We start from the raw sequence: 22569 nt of genomic DNA on the forward strand, positions 1-22569 counted from the left end.
TTTATATTTTTATATTCAAAATAGAATTTGATATTTATCGTAATAAAATAAAAATATTTTTAAGAATTAATCAAATCAGTTAGTTGATACAAATAATTAGTATAATTGATTGAATTAATTAGTTGATATAATTAATTTATTATAATTGATTGGATTTAATAAATTAAAAAAATAATAGAAAAACATATGAGACAATGATTTTTTAACTAAATTAATCTGTATTTATTGTATTTAATCATTATAAGTAACAAATCATCTATGCTATTATGTACCTTATAAATTAATGAATTAAAATAATTGATATAATAAATTACAATTATTTGATTGATATGAATTATAATAAATCGTGTGATATTTAAATATCTAATCAAATCAATTAGTTGATATAATTAATTTACTGTAATAAATTGTATTCAATGAATTATAAAAAATAAATTAAAAAACACGCTCAAAAGTAGTGACGGATCTAGAAATTTCAAATAGTGAAAATAAACATATAGCATATAAAAATAATAAAAAATATTTATAAATATATCAAAATATATAAAAAATAAAAAATATAAAAATATTAAATATTAAATATTTTGTATGTAATCATTATCAATATTAATATATTGATAAATAATAATATGATTATTAATTTATCTTTCTGTAAATTAAATATAATAATAATAATAAATAAAATTAATCAAAATATAAATAGGTTATTTTCTAATCAATAATAAAAGTGAAATATATTTTTTTATAAATTATATACAATAAATGATATTTTAAATAAATAATGTTTTTATGTTATATTTTTTTCAATAAATGATATCACGGTAATTATCATTATCATTATTATTATTATTATTATTATTATTATTATTATTATTATTATTATTAAAATGACTAAAAGTATTTTTAATTGATAATTGATAATTAATTTAATAATGCATTAAATATTGATTTGATATAATTATAATAAAGATATATTTCTAAATTAGTATAATTATGTATTATTTAATAAATATTAATTATAATATAATTATAATAAGATATTTTTTATAAAATAATTTAGAATAGAGAATAAGAAAGTTCATTTTGGAGGGAAAATGGAGTCACGAAAAATCGATACCTCACCTTCATTAGTTAGGGGAAAATCCAATTTTAGTATATTAAGTAGATAATTATAATCATAATTCTCTAATCTCTTCTCACATTATGCAATTCTCTCTCCCTTTATCATAGCTCTGCAACCAGCACTACTCTTCTCACTATTCCAACAATATACATTAAAAATAATATATATGGGGACATGTAATTTCATCCTTGGTAGAAATTTTGGTAAAGCGGATATCTTTATCTTTGCTTTCGTTCCTGTTGATTTGGGGGGTAAATTTTCATCTCTCTGATAAGAATTTAGTGAGTTTCTGTTAACTCTCCGTCTCAAATAATACTCACAGGTGTAAATATTTTTGCCATTCTATTTTATGTGGTTAACAAATTCCTCCTCGTCTAAATTAATCTATATGATAAAATGAAAAAGCAAATTTCTTGAGTCATGAAATGCACGTAAAGGTGTATGTCTATGTTGAGTAATGAAAATAATTGAAAAAGGATGTGAGGATCTATTTCTGAAAGAAAAATAATTTATACTTCATTTCAATATTATTATTAATAAAATAATAACGACCAATAGAAGAATTAATTGAATTTACTGCTGCAGCTGAGCTAAGCTAAAGAGGAGATGCATATAGTGATAGTAATAATATAATGAGAAAATATAAATAATTAATTTTTAATTAGTTAATATTATTAATTAATTTTAAAATTTAAATTTATTATTTAAAATTTAAAATTAATAATGTATAATTTAAGATTTAAAATTAAAGATAAATAAAATAATTTTTAAAAAAATTTTGATCGAGGAAAAAAAAAATCGATTATTTAGCCGCCTTACTGGACTCTCTAATAAGCTTCTCTAGTATATATTTTCTTTTTCTTCGGATACTTAGCGCCTGTTACCTTCTGCCACCATGATTGCAAACATTATCCTTTATTGTGCTTCTTTGGCCACACATGCAACATCAACTATCGACAACCTGCAATCTAATATATATGACTATATTCATAGCATTAATGTCTTTTTAAGTTGCACTTCAAACCTCGCTCGGATTACTGTTACAGTGGAATAAAAATTAGAAAAAAGAATATGGTTTTTTATTTTAAACTTTTTCATATATATATATATATATATGCAATTTTTAAATAGGTAATATTGGCTATTTTTATTATAGAATTATATATTTTACCTTTACTTTTAGAAAATTTAGGATGTAAACTTTAAAATTTAAAATTTTAAAATTAGAATTAAACAAGTTAGTTCCTAATTCAATTCAAAATTAGAAAATATAATTGAAAGACAAATACGACTAATTTATAATTTTTAAATGATTAATTTGATTGAAAAAAATTTAGGAACAAATTTAAAGAATACTCCATCTTTCAAGGACTGATTTGATTATTAATTCTATATAATTATTTATTTATTTTTTTATTAGTTTAAATTTTTAATTTGAAGAAAATATTTTATGATATAACATCATAGCACTTATAATTTAAAGGGTAAAGTACTAAATTGGTCTCCTACGTTTGGGCGTAATCCTGTTTTGGTCCTTAAGCTTTAAAGTGTCTTATTTGAATAAAAAAAAGTTTCATTTAGCTTCAATGTAGTCCCACCGTGATGTTAAAGTTAAATAATTAATGAAATGTCCTACATGACAGCTGTACAAGAATAATGTCGATAATTTGGAACTATTGGTTGGCTCCCTTATGGCCTTTCTCCCGGTTATACTCCACCGATGAGTAGTTTTGTTCCTCCTGTTCGATTTGGGAGTGTAAATGGAGGAAAAAATTCTCAAAATCCACAACAACATTTCGAGTACTCTCGTGATTATAATGTAGGCTCTACTTCAAATGCTGCTAATTCTATGGTAGTATATTGACAACATGTAGAGGAAAGTCATCATGACTTAGTTAACTTGTTGGCTCAACAAATGACCACAATTCTAAATCCTATGATGGCTGATCACGAATCGAAATTCGAATGCCTTGCTAGACAAGTCGAACGAATTGCTCGAATCGTAGATTATGAGAAAGGTGAAAGGCATGATGCCAGGGGGAATAATGAAGGATTCGAAAATGTGTTTCAAAATGAAAATAATGTTTTAAATAGAGAAAATCCTCATATAGTTTCCCGTGGTCAAGATGCAGATGAGGTTCTAGCCAGGTTACGTGCTAATCATGGTGGTGAACGCTATCAAGTCACAAGAATTATGGAGGAAGTGCTTAATCGAGTTGGCTTGAATGTTGGTTTTATGAATCAATCCCATTTTATGTCTACTTTTTCTCAAGTTGTTCAAATGACTGAAGTGCCAAGAGGGGTGAAAAGTCCAAAGATAATAACAAAATTTGCAGGAAAAGTTGGAGAATCAACCATTGAACATGTTGCTTGATATTTGATTGAGATTGGAAATTTAGCCAATGATGAGAATTTGAAAATGAAGTTTTTTCCTTCTTCGTTAACGAAGAATGCGTTTACTTGGTTTTCGAATCTCAGACCAAATTCGATAACGACATAGAATCAGTTGGAAACTGCTTTTCACGCTCAGTTTTATCGAGGGGAATTGAATGTGGCAGTTACCGATATAGTTGCTTTGAAACGTGAGGATGGTGAAACCATTGATGATTACATGATACGTTTCAAGAATGCTAGAAGTAGATGCTATGTGTCATTGCCTGAGAGTGAAGTGGTGAAAATAGCAGTTATGGGGCTAGGATTTTATATGCGTCGAAAATTGCTAAATGTCCATATCCCTTACTTGGCCCATTTGGCTGAAAGGGTTCGTCAGGTCGAATTAATGAAGAAAGAAAAGGAGAAATATAGGAATGAACAAAAGTCAAAGAGTAGACCTTTTACTCAAAAGGAGAAGGTTGCTTATGTGACCATGGAGTCCTCAGAGGAGGAATTCGACCTTGAGCCAGAGGTTGATTTGGCTAAATTTAAGAAGGGTCCTCCATATGTTTGCTCTTTACTTAAAAAGCTCTCTAATAATGAAAAATCAAATGATTCAAAACTGAAGAGTGGGAAAAAGTATAGTTTTGATATTTCGAAATCTAATCAGATTTTCAATGTGTTGCTTAAAGATAAACAATTAATTCTGCCCGAGGGTAGAACTTTACTTGCAGTGAAAGATTTTAAAGGAAAACCTTATTGCAAGTTTCACCAGGCAACCAGTTATTCGACTAATTGTTGTGTTCGTTTCAGGGATATAATTCAGGAGGCTATAATGGAGGGACGATTAAAGTTCGGCGATGGAAAGAAGGAAATGAAAGTTGATATTGATCCTTTTGATGCTGATGCTAGTTTTGTTGAACCATATTTCAGAGTAAACATGGTTGGTATGTCTTATGACTTTGATGTGGCTCTGGATGATTTCGAGCTACAAGTTTGATCAGTATATCCTCGAGTAAGAGATGGCCTACTAGATTTTTTAGTACAGCAAAAGATCAAAGATCGGGATGTGTCTTTATGTCCACAATGTGATGCTGTATTCGATGCTGAAGCTGCAGCAATTTTTGAGAAAGAGAGGATGAAGAAGGAGTTAGCTCATAGAGAGGAGCAAGCTCGTCTGAGACAGCCAATTCGGCGTATGGAGGGACAAAGTTCTAAAGCCCCTCAACAAAATGTTGTTACACCTTTAAGCCAGTCTCAAGCTATATGTGTCCAATGGATTCGGAATTTTTGGAAATTCCATGGTAAAGCCAGAGGATACCCAAGGAGTAGAGGTAGAAGGAATCTTAATTAAAATAAGAAGCCTCAAACAGATAGAAACAAGGGGGCAACGCCTTTGGTGCATTCCTGAATTGTCTTTCCTTCTGATGGAGAGACATGCCCAAAGGGAATTCCATCTCCTGCAAAGATGGAGAAAGGTAAGGCAATAGCCCATTCTTCTGGAGTTGATAAAGGCAAGGAGGTTGATTTAGATGAAGAGTACTTCAAGGAAGGAGATGATGAGATGATTGGAACTATTTCGATCATTCTAACTGAGTACTTGGGAGAGTATGAAGGTGATTCAGAAGAGGACTTTGATATAGATGCTGAAGAGGCTTTTTCCTTCATCCGGTATGAAGATGAACCAGGATATTTCTTGAGGCCTACTGAGAAGCAAAAGTCTCATCTTCGCTCACTCCATATCACCACTACTTTGAGTGGGATTAAAGTAAATAAGGTCTTGATTGATGGTGGAGCAGCAATAAGCCTCTTACCAGAGAGGATGCTGATAAAGGTAGGGAAGCATCCTGATGACTTGATTCCCACTAATATTGCCGTAACAGACTTTAGTGGCTCTTCAACTCTAGCCAAAGGTCTTGTTACTTTGGGGGTAAAGGTAGGATCATCTGAATGGAACACTATGTTCGTGGTGGTGCCATCAAAGGCGAGTTATAATGATTTGTTAGGGCGAGATTGGATTCATAGGGTTGGAGTTGTACCATCCACTGTGCATCAAAGTGTCCTTCTTTGGACTGAGAATGGCAAGCCTAAAATTGTTAAGGCAGATTTGAATCTTTATGTCGAACAGCTACATGTCGATTTCAGAGTGAATAGCCCGAAACTGAAGCCTTTGAAAGTTGACAGGGCATTAAATTCTTATAATTGTGAAGGTTGTTACTTATTTTCAGAAGGTTTAACAGTGAAGCTGCGACATTCTCAGTTGAATGTGACCCCGACTGGCTGGGATTGTTCATCATAAGGAATCTGAGGCATTATACGATGGAGCATACTCAAGAGGTCTCAGATTACCTGGTAACTTTAAGTAATTTTTTAAGTAATTTTTCTTTTGTAGAAAATAAAAGTGGTTCCTCTGATGAAGTGGAATCATTTAGGGATGCAAGCTTTTCTATTAGTTGTAACAACTCGATGTCTTTGATCGAGTTTAGTCATGGTTTAGGTTTTTCTTCATTTAATGTAAATAATGTTATTGGTCCAACACACTGATTTGATAGCAGAAGTTCATTGTGTTGAAAATAAAGCTGTTGTTAATCCAGCAAAAGATCGAATTTGTTTTGTTTATAATGAATCTATTGATCTTTCTTTTGATTGCATCTATGATTTAGAACCTTTAGGTTTCGAAAAACATTCAGTAAAAGATGAGGATCATTTCAAAGGGTTCGAGTCTCAAGATCCCTTAGAAGAAGTTAATTTGAGGACTATTGATGACGTTCGAATCACTTATATTTGTAAAGATCTTGTTAATCCTTTTCGGACTGAGCTCTTCCATCTTTTACTTGAGTTCAAAGATTGTTTTTCTTGGGATTATCATGAGATGCCTGGTCTCGATCGTTCGCTTGTAGAGCATCGATTAGCATTAAGACTAAATGCTCGACCTGTGAAACAAACTCCTCGTTGTTTTGCTCTAGAAATCAATCAAAAGATTAAGGAAGAAATAGAACGGTTGATTAAAGCGAGGTTTATTCGGACCGCACGATATGTTGAATGGGTTTCGAATATTGTTTCTGCAATAAAGAAAAATGAGAAGTTAAGGGTATGCATCGATTTTTGAGATTTGAATAATGCTACTTCGAAGGATGAGTACTTTATGCCCATTGCAGATATGTTAATCGATTTTGCAGCGGGAAACAAAATTTTAAGTTTTATGGACGGTTATTCAGGATATAACCAAATCTTCATTGCAAAAGATGACTTGTCCAAAACTGCCTTCCGTTGTCCAGAGGCATTAGGCACATATGAATGGGTGGTTATGCCTTTTGGTTTGAAAAATAGTGGTGCAACTTATCAGTGAGCAATGAATGCTATATTCCATGAGTTTATTGGGAGATTTATGGAGGTATATATCATTGATGTTATGGTCAAATCGATTTTGGTGAATCAACACATTGATCACTTAAGAATGGCATTTGTCACCATGAGGAAGAAGGGATTAAAGATGAATCCTTTAAAATGTGCCTTTGGTGTATCAGTTGGGAATTTCCTAGGTTTTGTTGTTCATAAAAAGGGTATTACAATCGACAAAAGCAAGGCCGATGCAATATTAGCATTGTCTGCGCCTAAGTCGAAAAAAGAAGTACAATCCTTTCTGGAAAAAGTGAATTATCTTCGAAGGTTCATTTCGAATATTTTCGATCGAACTCGGGTGTTTGCACCTTTAGTAAAACTAAAGAACGATTCACAGTTCGAATGGACAAACGAGCATCAACAGGCATGTGATTCCATAAAAGCTTATTTTTCCAAGGCTCTGATTATGGCGAATGTTCGTCCACATGAGCTTTTAAAATTGTATATTGCAGCATCTGTAAACACCATTGGGTGTATGCTAGCCCAGGATGATGAGGAAGGAAATGAACGGGTGGTTTATTACCTTAGTCAAGTGTTGACTGATATTGAAACGAGGTATTCTCCAATAGAGAAGTTGTGTTTATCCTTGTACTATGCTTGTATGAAATTAAAGTGTTATATGGTTGCCAAATCGGTAAAAGTTGTAGCACAAATCGATCTCATCAAATATATGTTAAGTTTTCCAATGTTACGAGGTCGTTTAGGGAAATGGATGATAGCTTTGACAGAATTCGATTTATAGTATGTCCCAGTCAAAGCTGTAAAAGGTCAGGTCATTGCAGATTTTCTCGTTGATAATTCGAATCATCTGAATGACCAGGGGGCAAATGTAATCGACATTGAAGTCGATTATTAAAAGTTATATTTTGATAGATCAAAGCATAAAGATGGTGCAGGCGTTGGAATTCTTATTATCTCACCAGAAGGGGTTCCATTAGAGTTTCTGTTCGAGCTGAAGTATCCTTGCTTGAATAATATGGCATAGTATGAAGCTTTAATTTTGTGTCTTGAAATATTGATTGAAAAAGGGGCTTTGGAAGTCCAAATCCTAGGCGATTCTCAGTTAGTTTTAAAGCAGTTATCGAAGGAGTTTAAATGCAATAATGAGAAGTTACAAAAATATTTAACAACGGCTTTGGAATTGTTAACTTCCTTTCGAAAAGTTTCTTTGGTTCACATTCCAAGGATTCATAATGAGATTGCTAATGAGTTAGCCCAAATTGCTTCGAGATATAAAGTCGGCCCAGAAAATTAGCTAGTATCCATCAAATTTTGGTGCCCATGGATGAAAGAGAGGTTTTGTGTATAAATGAATGGGAAGATGATAATTGGAGAAAGCCTATAGCTGAGTATTTAAAGAATCCCAGTATTCTAGTCGATAAAAAGGTAAAATTACGAGCAATAAATTTTCTCTTGATGGCTGACGAGTTGTATAAAAAAAGAATTGATGGAAGTTTGTCGAGATGTTTAGGCCAAGATGATAAAATATTGCTTTGGGCGAAGTCCATAAAGGGATATGTGGTGCCCATCAAGCTGGGAAGAAGATGAAATGGGTGTTATATCGTAATCATGTATATTGGCCAACTATGATCAAAGACTGTATCGAATATACAAAGGCGTGTCAGGAGTGTTAAAAGCATAGTTCGATACAACATATTCCAGCATCTGAGTTGCATTCGATCATAAAGTCATGGCCATTTAGAGGTTGGGATTTGGATCTAATTGGTTTGATTCACCCTCCTTCATCAAAACATCATAAATTTATCTTGGTTGCAATTGATTATTTCACAAAGTGGGTTGAAGCAGTTCCTCTAATAGAAGTTGGTCAAAATAAAATTATAAACTTTATTGAAGAACATATAATCCATCGATTTGGGATTCCTCAAACTTTGAGCACTGATCAAGGGACTATGTTTACTGGTCAGCGAATTACAAATTTTGCAGCCTTGAGGAATATCAATATGGTTACCTCAACCCCTTATTATGCACAGGCTAATGGGCAAGTTGAGGCAGCAAATAAAATTCTGATAGGTTTGATAAAAAAAATCGAAAATAGACCTCGAACTTGGAATGAAACGTTAAGTCAAGTACTATGGGCTTATCGAAATTCACCAAGAGGATCAACAGGTACGTCGCCTTATAAATTAGTTTATGGCCATGATGCTGTGCTTCCATTGGATATCAATTTGAATACTTTGAGGGTATCAAAATAGAACGACTTGCCAGTCGATGATTATTGGAATTCTATGTTTGATGAGTTAAATGAATTAGATTCAGAGTGAATATTGGCACTTGAAAATATGATTCGACAAAAAAAAAATATTGCTCGAAATTATAATCGTCGAATAAAGGAGAAGTGTTTCAGTATAGGTGAGTTGGTTTTGAAAGTTATTTTGCCAATGGAAAAGAAATCGAGAATTCTTGGCAAATGGTCCCATACTTGGGAAGGCCCTTTCCAAGTGATAGGATTGTATTCGGGGAATACATATCGAATCAAGGATATTGAATCGGGAAATATAGTCAACTCGATTAATGGTAAGTACTTAAAGCAATATCATTGTTTGTTGAATCAAAATCAAAATTCATAAGTTCGAAAGAAAAGGAAACCATCACAAATACTGAAATCTAAGGAGAAGAAATACGAGGCGCCATGAGTTTTGCCAAGTCCGAGCGTAGCTTTACCCTTTCATTGTTCAGAACTGAAAGTGCCTCAGCATGCCTAAATTTTTCGTATTGGACCTTCTCAAGTTGTCTCCCACATTTTTCTTGTTTGGTCTCAATAGAAACAATTTCTTGAATGAGTTGTTATTGTTCTTGCTGGACAGTGGCCAGAGGTGTGGCTATATCAACTTTTCTCTTATGAATTTTGGCAAGTTTTTCATTAATCTGGGCCAATTTTGCTTCAAGTCTTATCTCTTCCTTATCATAATAAGCTTGAACAGAAATAGCTTGAGAGATTCTCAAATCGAATTCTTCACGGGAAGCTTTGATTGGTTGAAGGGCTGTAGTATAGTCTTCTGTTTCAGTTTTGATCTTAGCTTCTTCATTTTCGATTTCTTCAAGCTTGTTCTGGGTAGCTACGCTGTTGTTGGCAATTTGTTTGAATTGATGAACTATGGTCGAATGTGGAGTGGGATCTGGAAGTTCAAAAGCAGAGTTCAAAAGATCGGACAAAAGCTTGTTGAGGGCTGCATCATTAATCCAGTTGGTAGGTGAATGGTCCTAGAGTTTGAGGAGTGATAGAAGTTGTTCTCGAGCATTGACATTCAGCTCGAATACAGGACCAGATGTAGAAGGACCAGGGAGTACAGGGACAGGAATAGGCACTTCGTCTTCTTGGATAGCCTAATTTAGGATGGAAACCAGGTTGGCCAAGGTGGCGCTCGTAGGTTCAGTAGAAACACCCAAATTTCTAGATCCTTGGCCAGGGGGAGTTTAAAATTCCACTTGTTGAGGAGGACTGTAGGTTCTTTGAGGAAAAGGAAAGGTTTCCTGGACTCTCGATGGAGAATCCGAATCAGGCCCAATAGTCTCAGCAACTCGGGATGGGGAGTCAGAATCGGGGCCACTTGAAATTCAGACGAAGGTGCAGACTGAATGATTGGAGAGGTATATTCAGCACTCAAAATTCACGTTGGTGAGTGTTGGGTATGCTCTGTTGTTAAATCAACCACCTGTATCCCAGTGGGAGGTGGAAACGCAGTTTGGAGAGGTTGAACAGATCCTGTAACCTGGATTGATGAGTGAGATGTGGATTGTCTTGTGTCTTGTTATTGTTGTTGAGGTGGCTGATCAAGTGTCAGTGGTAAGGTGATTGATTGAGCAGCAGTAGTGGGCTGACATGCAAGGTACATAGTTATAAGTTAAGATTTATTCTAACTTAATTGAAATATTTGTAGAAATGATATAATGTTACTGGAATGGGTCTTGTCCTTCGAATTAATTGAAGACCCGGATCTGAATCAGCTGTAACCTCTGATTGTGAGGAAGCAGTAAGGATGTTCCGAATAGATTGCTCACTTTCATCAGAGCTCTCACTTGACAGTTGCAACTGTAACTGATGAAAGATCGAAATTAAGAGTTGTTAAGTAAATGTGACTTTCGAAATATTTCAGTTCGAAGTGCATGTGTATAGGTAGAGAATAGTTACCCTTCTGGAAGTTCTTGTGGGAGTCCTTCGACTCTTTCGTTGTGGTTGTCGTGAGGAGGCTGTGGTGTCAGCTTTTCTTTTTTGAGTTCTTTTAGGAGAACCCTCAGCAGCAGGGGCTGTTCGAACAGCAGAACGATTGATTTCTTCTAGGGAACAATTGTACCTAGAGTAGTAAGCAGTCCACTATTCGAAGCAGAATTTGGTGATATATGAACTTCGATCTTAAACAAGGTAGTTAAAATACTCTCTCTGTTGTTGATATTTCAAGAGGCAGACATCAAGTTCTTTTTGTGAAGTCAGAGTGATATGGCAAAATGGCTTATTGTTTCGAGAGAGTGGAATTGAGATGGCTTGTAAGAAGCCCAGTTGTCTGGCTGTGAAATAAGGAACGTACAAAGTGTCTTTAAACCTTTCTTTTTTGTGCTGGAGTAGCCCTGTAGGAATTACTTAAACAGCCAGCAAGTTTGCCCAATTTCGATTTGCAAGTTCATTTTCTTCAGCATTATTCGAAAACAGTAAGTGCTCAAGCCACGCAGAACCACAATTTCAACGTAAAAAAGGGGCGAAATTGAGGTTTTCACTTTTCATTGTAAAAGTCTTTACAAGAATGGAAGAGGGAGAGAACAGCCCAAAATTGATCTTCATCTGATTGTGTGTCTATAAAATTTGGCTTGAAATCAGCCAATCGGAAGCTTTCGATGTGCTGTTTATCGGTAGCACCACCCTTAGGCTTTATCATATATTTTTCAAAAATGGCATTGAGCCATAGTTGGAGAAGCCCGCCTGTGCTGATTAAATAATTGTTTCGAAGACAATTTACAAACTGGCCAAGCTCTTAAAAAATATGCCCTAGAAGGAGCTTGGTCAAATTGAGATTATTTCCTTCATGAAGCAGGCAGCTAGAGGAAGAAAAAACTTTGACATTTGGACACTTTGGGAGCAGAAGACAATTGCATTTAGCCAGTAAACAGAAAGGCTACATGTTCGTTATCTGTAATGACAGAACCTTCTTTGCCCATGTGGTGAGCAATGAAGTCACTATAGGAGGACATGGGGGCAATGTTGTATTGTTGCCGGGGTTGCATGTCGGATGTGAAATATGGAGGGCTGATCGGAAGTCCTGTAATAGCAGCTATGTCCAAAAGCGACATACCAATCATTCCACAAAGAAGGTGAAAATTGGTGGTAATCCTATTCCAAAAGAAGGTTACGGCTCCAATCATCCAAGGGAGCGTTGAAGGAGAGAAGTGGTAGAGTCTCAGAAGTTCCTGGATCCCAAGAGCTCCCCAAGCGGCACTTTTTGTTGGAGCAAGGCGCTCATACCAGGCTGTGAAATCAATCCCTCGAGGATTAATCTTTGGGTTATTCCTGAATGATTTTTGGTTGATGAAGAAGGAGATATCGAGGGCTTGGTTGATCAACAAATCTTTTCCTTGAGCACTAGAGAAGAAAGGTAGTTTTTTGTTTGCTTTTTCCAGGTTTTCAATAGGTCCAATGAAACAATGGACATCTTCACCTACCGTGGAAGGAATTAGGATTCTGGAGTCATTAATTTGAAACTGTGGGTCGTCAATGACTTCATCATTGACTTGATTTAACACATGAAGAGCTGGGGGAGCTGGTGGTTCCACCATGGGGCCTTTACCCTTGTCTTGGGCAGCAGCATGAGATAAAGAAGCAGCCATGGCAGAGCAAAGAGGAATGCATATTGGAGAATAGAGATTGTGTAAGAAAAATGGATGCAAGAGAAGTCGAGAGAATAAAGGTTCGAGAAAGTCTAACAAAGGCGGAAGTGTCAAATTTAAAGGAAGTTTTATTGTAGCTGTTATCGCAGATGGAGTTCAAAGAGAAAAGAGGTAACTTTGCGAAGAAGGCGAAGTGGTGGAGAGAGAAAGCGCAAGTCATGGAAACGTGTTGAACGGGTCAGTATTAATGGGGAAGTTAAATGATAATTATTACTGATTCAGGAGATTAATGTTTGAATTAGGATTAAGTGTTTCACTTTCCAAGAAGTGATTTCGAAAGAAAACACATTAATCCTAGGGGTCAATTTGTTAGTCGGAAAATATTTTTGACTAGGATATGTTTATTCGAGATATTGAGGAGATGTTAGGGTGAAAACAAAAGTCAAAAGGGGCGCACGTGCAACCATTAATCGAGAGTTACTCGACACGGACTCGATTCAAATTTATTATCAAATTGACCTAGCGTAGTCGAGCTGACATTTGAATAAGAAATCGAATAGTTGCTCGAATAGAGAATCGAGCGATTATGTTAAGTTGAGAAGTTGAAGGCTTTCTCCAAATGAGGAATTTATGGGCAACGTCTATAAGCAGAAGAGCGGAAACGGTTACCCAAAAATTTGCATATAAGGCAGTATCGTGTGATTAGGGGTCGGTTATAGATATGGGTTATAAATATTAGGAAGTTTTAAGGAATAAGGGTTGGAACTTTGCTTCAGAAATTACTCACGCACACTCACATCCCAGCGACTTTCTGAGTCTGCTTCGAGTCAATTTTCTGTAGAGTTCCTTCCATATGCCTTTACTTTCCATTTACATTTCCTGTAAACTTTATCTTTCAAGCAAATTTATGTTTCGAGCAATGTTTATTTTTCGAATCCACTTTACATTCCAATATCTTTAATTTCCATGCTTAAAGTCCTTTGACCCAGTCGAAGGCACCTTTACTGCTTTCTTTAAATTTCAATGCAACTTTTTTTGATTTCAGTCAACTTACTTTTCGAATACTTTGTTTTTCACTTCTTTATTTTTTAATAAATTTTAATTTACTTTTTATTTCGATGCTCGTCTAATTTAAGGCACTTTAATGCACTTATAAAAAATTGATACCTGTAGAAGAGGAGTAAATTTCACTCCTAGATTATTAGATATCGAACCACTGTCGATTTGCTAAAAATTAATAAAACAAAAAAATAATTTATACTTCATTTCAATATTATTAATAAAATAATAACGACCGATAGAAGAATTAATTGAATTTACTGCTGCAGCTGAGCTAAAGAGGAGATGCATATAGTGATAGTAATAATATAATGAAAAAATATAAATAATTAATTTTTAATTAGTTAATATTATTAATTAATTTTAAAATTTAAATTTATTATTTAAAATTAATAATATATAATTTAAAATTTAAAATTAAAGATAAATAAAATAATTTTTAAAAAAATTTTGATCGAGGAAAATAAAAAAATCGATTATTTAGCCGCCTTACTCGACTCTCTAATAAGCTTCTCTAGTATATATCTCCTTTTTCTTCGGATATTTAGCGCCTGTTACCTTCTGCCACCATGATTGCAAACATTATCCTTTATTGTGCTTCTTTGGCCACACATGCAACATCAACGAGCTATCGACATCCTGCAACCAATATATATGACTATATCCATTGCGTTAATGTTTTTTTAAGTTGCACTTCAAACTTCGCTCGGATTACTGTTACAGTGGATTAAAAATTAGAAAAAAGAATATGGTTTTTTATTTTAAACTTTTTCATATATATATATATATATATATATATATATATATATATGCAATTTTTAAATAGGTAATATTAGCTATTTTTATTATAGAATTATATATTTTACCTTTACTTTTAGAAAATTTAGGATGTAAACTTTAAAATTTAAAATTTTAAAATTAGAATTAAACAAGTTAGTCCCTAATTCAAATCAAAATTAGGAAATATAATTGAAAGACAAATAAGATTAATTTATAATTTTAAATGACTAATTTGATTAAAAAAAGTTTTTAAGAACAAATTTAAAGAATATTTCATCTTTTAGGGACTTATTTAATTATTAATCCTATATAATTATTTATTTGTCTTTTTATATCAGTTTAAATTTTTAATTTGAAGAAAATATTTTATGATATAACATCATAGTACTTATAATTTAAAGGGTAAAGTATTAAATTGGTTCTTTATATTTGGGTGTAATCTTGTTTTAGTATTTAAAGTTTAAAGTGTACTATTTAAATCCAAAAAAGTTTCATTTAGTTTCAATGTAATCCCAAGTTAAATAATTAATGAAATGTCCTACATGGCAGCAGTACAAAAACAATGTCGATAATCTAGAGAACAAATACAAGCTCCACAGGCATAAAATCAACCGTAAATGCATCAATACATTTATTTATCATTCTCCTTAGTTCTATAGAAAATATTTCATTTAAATTGTAAGAGAAATGATAAATAAATGTATTGATACATCTACGTTTGATTTTGTGCCTCTAGAATTTGTATTTGTTCTTTAAATTATTGATATTATTCTTGTACTGCTATCATATAGTACATTCTGTTAATTATTTAACTTTAATCGCACAGTGGAATTACATTGAAACTAAATAAAACTGTTTTAAATTCAAATAGGACACTTTAAACCTTAAAGACCAAAACAGAATTACGTCCAAATGTAGGGGAACAATTTAGTACTTTACTCTAATTTAAAAGTCTAGAGTTTAATTCTTAGATTTCAAAAAAAATTTAACATAAGACAAATTAAAAAAATTATATAAAAATTTACACAAATCTCAATAAAAAACTCTTGTATGAAAAAAAATATTAAAAATATAATATTTTATGGTTCTTTATAACAACTTAAATTTTTAGAAAAAAGTTGTATTAAAAATTTGTGTTTTACTCCATGTATTAGCGATAGCAACATAAACTCATCATTCCTAGACACATGCATTTTTGTTTCTTTTTTGGCTAATCAGACAAGTCAAGAATAATATACAAGAAAAACAAAAATAAGTATTATAGAAGTTTCTTCATTCTATTGAAAAGTCACCTAGCTAGAGTCCGCCATGGGTTAGATTAAGCCCGCATAGAGTGAAACTATTTTCATGTGTATGTTGAGATATTCAACATTTCATAATAATTGATTAATAAATGTTGATTAAGTCCATTCCATATATATGACATAAACAAGAATTTAAAGTTTAAAGTTTAAACTATACTTTAATTTCTCTTTTGTATTTAGCTGGAAAATTGGCCTTTTGTGTTGCAAGTTGCAACTGTTTGAATTTGCCACGAGTTCGAAAAATCTGGTACTAGCTTTGATCCACAATTAGATGGCAAGAACCCCAGCTTATTTGCTAGAAGCCTAGAACCTCATGACCACAGCAATGAGATAGATGTCAAAGAACTAAGCGAATAATCTTGAGAATAATCTAATTGCTGGCGTTACTTCCTGAGACAAACGTGCGATTCATTTGAATCAAAATACGACGCATTATCAAAGGTCAGGTTTGAATCAGGTTTTCCACAAGAAATAATTTATTTTTTAGTAATAAATCTTTAAATAGAATTTCAGTTCATGATTGGGAATATCATAAAAAACAAAAAAAAAATAGATTGATTAATTAATTTGTTCACTCATTTGTTTAAATAAATATTACGAATTCAAATTTTATCTTATATATGCAATAATTCATTAGTTAATAATACATTTTTAAATAAAATTTATATCCGTCACGAATTAATTTTTAGTTTGTGAAAGTAAAAAATATCTTTGACAAAAAAAAGTCACACATTAATTGGTCTCATACAACTGTTTAAAGAGTCAAAATTTTTATTTTATCTCTTTTAAATAATAACTTAGGATATTCTTTATTTAGCTAAATTCATAAAATAATATATGGATACATTTGAGAAAATAATAAAAATAAATTACTAATTAATCAATATAAATTTAAATGATAATTTATTTAAATTTGAGTAATTTTCTAATTTTTAAATGCATAAATTTTTCCTTGTCTAATTAATTAATTATTTTTTCCTTCTAGTGAAACTGATAAATTCTAGTAAATACAAATTTAGAGTTAATAGTCAAAATCGTCCCTAAAAGATACTCTGATCTCTATTTTGGTTCTCGAAAGACAAAATTAATCGAAATCCTCCCCGAAAGATACAAGACTTGGTCACGTTAGTCTTTCCGTCAGTTGGATGATGATGTGTCACATTAAGTGCCACGTGGCATGATGACGTGGTGGGTTAATGCCATGTGTCACAAGATGATTGGCTGACGTGTCACTTGACATGTAAAAAAGTTATTTATAATCAAAATAGTCTTTAAAAATTCAGACGTAAGTCATTTTCATCCCTAAAATTTTAAAAATTAATCAAATTAGTCCTTATATAATTTTTTTTATTTTTTTTGATAATATTAAATTTGAAATATTTTTTGATACTACTAATTTTAATAGAAATGTAATTGACAAATAAAAAATTAGTAATTGTATCTTTTCTTCTTAAAATTTTTTTCAATAAAATTATCTCTCTTCTTTAATTCTTCTCAAAATCTCTCTTATTCTTTTTATTTCTAAAATCATTTCCTTACATTATTACATTTTACTAGAATATATTTATATATATACACTCAAAATTAAAATGTATGTATTTATTAACCTAAACAAAGTTATATGCTCAAAATCAAAATTTATGTATGTTAACCTAAATAAAGTTATATCACTATTTTTTTTACTACATCTTTTTTTTTTCATTACAGTATTACTTACATATAGGATGTAATGGTAGTGATATTAAAAGTCAAAATTTAAAAAGATCCACAAATTTTGTTTCAATTTCAAACTTTACAAAATATTAAAAATTTGTTGCTTTTATTATTATTATTATTATTATTATTATTATTATTATTATTATTATTATTATTATTATTATTATTATGCTAAACGAATTGCTTCTTAAGCGTACTATATGCAAAGATCATAACTTTTTTTTGTGTTTCATATATTTGAGATAGATTATATAATTTTTCTTTTAATATCACTACTATTACATCCTATATGTAAGTAATACCGTAATGAAAAAAAAAAAGATGTAGTAAAAAAAAAATAGTGATATAACTTTGTTTAAGTTAACATACATAAATTTTGATTTTGAGCATATAACTTTGTTTAGGTTAACAAATACATATATTTCAATTTTGAGTATATATATATATATATATATATATATATATATATATATATATATATATATATATATATATATATATATATATTCCAGCAAAATGTAATAATATAAGAAAAAAGGTTTTAGAATGGAAAAGAATAAGAGAGATTTTGAGAAGAATTAAAGGAGAGATAATTTTATTGAAAAAATTTTTAAGAAAAAAAGATATAATTACTAATTTTTATTTGTCAATTACATTTCTATTAAAATTAGTAGTATCAAAAAATATTTCAAATTTAATATTATCAAGAAAAAATAAAAAAATATATAAGGACTAATTTGATTAATTTTTAAAATTTTAGATATGAAAATGTGTTACGTCTGAACTTTCAAGGACTATTTTGATCATAAATAACTTTTTTACATGTCAAGTGACACGTGGTGTGCTAGGTGTCACTAATCTAACACGTCAACCAATCATCTTGTGACACGTGGCATTAACCCACCACGTCATCATACCATGTGGCACTTAACGTGACATGTCATCATCCAACTGAGGGAAGGACTAACGTGACCAAGTCCTGTATCTTTCAGGGATGATTTCGATTAATTTTGTCTTTCGAGAACCAAAATAGAGATCGGGATATCTTTCAGGGACGATTTTGACTATTAACTCTACAAATTTATTAGCATATATATTATGGCTTTGAATTCTTTATTCCAAATTCCCAATACATTTGAAATTTAGGCAAATTTTTAAGACAAAAACCAATAAAAGTAATGTTACAAGTTATAATAAATGAAACTCACTCTCCTTTTCAATACTTGAAATTGTTCTGGAAAAGACTTGGTTATTACTCTATTGGTATAGTGGAGGCGTCAGGACATAAGGGGATATCTGATTCCTTTCTACAATGCAGGGTGCTCACTGCAAATGGGTTGATGCTTTCGATAAATGTGTTACAGTTGAGGTTCAGGTAAATAATGTGATTTAGAGGTGCAGTTGTATCTATGGTAGTCCTCAGTTTAATACCAAAGTTTTGCTATGGAATTATCTTGTTTCTCAGTCTTCGTCTTTTTGTGGGTCATGGATTGTTCTTAGTGATTTTAATGAAGTACTATTCTCTCACGAATCTAAGGGTTGCTTCTTCTCGAGTCGCCATGCAGATCGGCTTGCTGCCTCTCTAGGGGATAATGATCTGTTTGACTTGAAGACTATTGGAAGACGATTTTCTTGGTACAAAATGGTTAAAAATGGTGTTGAGGTGGCGAAAAAATTTGATTGGATTCGTATCAACAATGGATGGTTATCTCTCTTCCCAGAGGCTTACGCAAAAATTTTAAATAGGTTTCAGTCTGATCATTGTCCTATCCTAATGCGCTGTACATGTCATCCACAATCGAAAAAGAATAGACCTTTTCGGTTTATTGCAGCTTGGGCAACTCATCCGGGATATAGAGATATTGTGAACCAATCATGGCAGACTGGCTACAAAGAGATGTATGGCAAGCTTTTAGAAGTGCAGAAGAACTCTTTGGAGTTTAATTCTAAAATGTTTGGCAATATTTTCGTTAGAAAATGCAAATTAGAGAGACAGATTAATTTCCTTCAGTAGCGACTAGAAGTAATGGAAGATTTGTCTATGGCAAAAAAAAAAAAAAAACAACAGCTGATTGAGGAATTTAATAACACACTTGTGTAGGAGGAACTTCTATGGTTTTAGAAATCTAGAGAGTAGTGGATAAAATTCGAAAATAGAAATACCAAGTCCTTTCATGTCCAGAGTCTTGTGCGGAGAAAGCATAATAAGATTCATGGTCTCTTTCTTCAAGATAGGGTGTGAAAAACGGATCTGGAGGTCCTAAGAAGGGAAGCTGAATCCTTTTATAAACGCCTATTCTTCCAGTCGAAGGATGTAGATTTAGGTTGTCTTGGTGATGTGTCGCTACCTTCCCTGAATGATGAAGCTTGTTGTAGCCTCACAGCGCCAGTTACTCTGGAAGAAGTTAAGTTGTCTGTTTTCAGTATGCATTCTTTTAAGGCGTCGGGCCCTGATGGGTTTCAAGCTTTCTTCTTTAAAGAATACTAGGAGATTGTTGGTTTTGATGTTTGGACTATGCGCTCTCTGGTTTGGATATGGATCCAAGGATGATGGAAACTCTTGTGGTTCTTATTCCGAAAGTAGAAAACCCGGTTTCCATGAAGGATTTTCGACCTATTAGTCTTTGTAATGTGGTTTACAAAGTTATAATGAAGGTCCTGGTCAATATACTTCATCCCCATCTCAAAGAGATTGTTGGGCCCTTTCAAAGAGGGTTTATCCCGGGGAGAGGAACCCCTGACAACATCATTGTAGCACAAGAGGTTCTCCATTTCATGAAGAAGACAAAGTCAAAGAAAGGCACCCTGGCCTTTAAGATTGATCTGGAGAAAACATACGATAGAGTGGATTGGGGGTTATTTCTGAAACAAACCCTTATGAGTTTTGGCTTTCCTCCTCCGACAGTCAATCTGATTATGCTTTGTGCCACTGCTTCCGCACTGTCTATCCTCTGGAATGGAGATAGATTAAATAGCTTCACTCCGAGCAGGGGTCTTAGGCAAGAAGATTATATCACCCTATCTGTTTGTGTTGTGTATGGAGAGATTATCCTGTTCTATTAATCAACAAGTTGATAGGGGCTTGTGGAAGTCGGTTGCGATTTCTAGAGGGAGTCCAAGAATTTCTCATTTGATGTTTGCTAATGATTTACTTCTTTTCTGTAAAGACAAAAAATAGCAAGTTCAAACTGTGATGGTAGCTTTCAAAAATTTCTGCAGAGCCTCTGGAATGATGGTTAATGTGGAGAAATCTAAAGCGCTATGCTCCAGGAATATTTCGGCAACAAGAAAAGAGATTTCACTGGAGTGTGCTCCATCAGATTCGTCCAGAACTTGGGCAAGTATTTAGGGGTGAACCTTAATCACTCTCGGGACACGCGCAACTTTCAACGATGTTCTGGACAAGATTCAGGAAAAGCTAGCCAGCTGGAAAGGGAGATTGCCTAATAAGGCGGGCAGACTCTATTTGCTCAATTCGATAGTGACTGCGATTCCTATTTACCACATGCAAGTATCTCTCTTCCCTAAAGGGGTAACTAATAAGATATAATCTATGATGCGAAATTTTCTATGGAAGGGTCAAGCTGATGGTAGAGGCCTGAATCTAGTTAACTGGAAGGTGTTGGTCACCCTAAGAAGTTTGGGGGTCTGGGAATTAGAGATCCTTTTTGTGCTAATATTGCTCTTCTTAGGAAGCTAGTTTGGCAACTTTTTCACCATCTTGATAAGCTATGGTTCAATTATTGATGGAAAAATGCCATTCTTCTAAGAATGATTGTTTCAGTCGGTCTCAAGGAAGGGGATCTTATGTTTGGATGAGTATATGTCGAGTTTGGGAAATCCTGAAGGAAGGTTTTATTTGGTACATTAGGGATTTGAAACAGAACTTTTGGTTTTCTAAATGGAGAAGAGAGAGGCGACTGTGTCATGAGATGGATTATGTTTACATTTCTGATTCGGATCTCAGGATTTTGGACCTTTGGTCATATGGACAGTGGAACCTTGAGAATATCTATTCTCCTCTGAATCAGTCTTTGCATAGTAACATTAACTCTTACAACCTGGATGTTCAAGTTGGTTCAGAGGTCGGTTGGTGTTGGACTAGTACGGCTTCAAAGGTTTATGATACTCGTAGTGGTTATTTGTGGCTCAGTAAGAAGATGTTTAGTTGGGAGGATAGGGGTAATTGGCTTTGGCTTTGGCGTCAACATGTTCCAGAAAAGTATAAATTTTTGGCCTGGCTATGTCTTCGAGAGGCTCTTCCTACTATTGGATTTCGTTTTAGGAGGGGCATTTCACACACGGATAGCTATCCATGTTGTTTCTCAGGTCAAGAATCGGTTTTACATTGCATTCGTGATTGTCCAAAAGCCCAACTAGTTTGGCAAGTTTTGGGGATCTCCGGTCAACCAGTGGATTTTATGAGTTAGTTTGTACATAATAGCAAACAACTCCCCTTTCGATTCTTTTCTGGTCTCTGGTGGATTTGGCGTTCGAGAAATAACGAGATCTTTCATCCTCACGAGCATTATTGGACCACAGATAGGGTGACTGGTGTGGCTTTGTCCTTGAAAAAGGAGCTCCGAAATATTTTTGAGTTGCAACGACTGTCTATCCCCTCCACCATTAGTGGCTCTTGGATTCTCCCCTCAGTGGGTACCTTTAAGATTAATTATGATGCTAGCTATCCTGGCAATGTTGCTCGGGGTTTGCTTGTGTTAGTAGAGATTGGAAGGGAAGGTGGCAACGAGGCTGTCTGGGAATAATTGAGAGTTGTAGCATTTTGCAAGGAGAGTTGTTTGCTATTTGGAGAGGCGTTCTTTTAGTATGGGACTCGGAGCAAAGAGACATTATATGTGAGACAAACTGTGTGGAAGCCTTTACTATTGTCAATAATTTATAGGATTGCTCTTGTTTTATTGATCTTTTGGTATTAAAAATTCGAGATATTATGTCTTGGAAATAGCGTGCTAATCT

This window comes from Arachis hypogaea, chromosome 15 (assembly GCF_003086295.3).
Source record: "Arachis hypogaea cultivar Tifrunner chromosome 15, arahy.Tifrunner.gnm2.J5K5, whole genome shotgun sequence".
Classification (NCBI taxonomy): domain Eukaryota; kingdom Viridiplantae; phylum Streptophyta; class Magnoliopsida; order Fabales; family Fabaceae; genus Arachis; species Arachis hypogaea.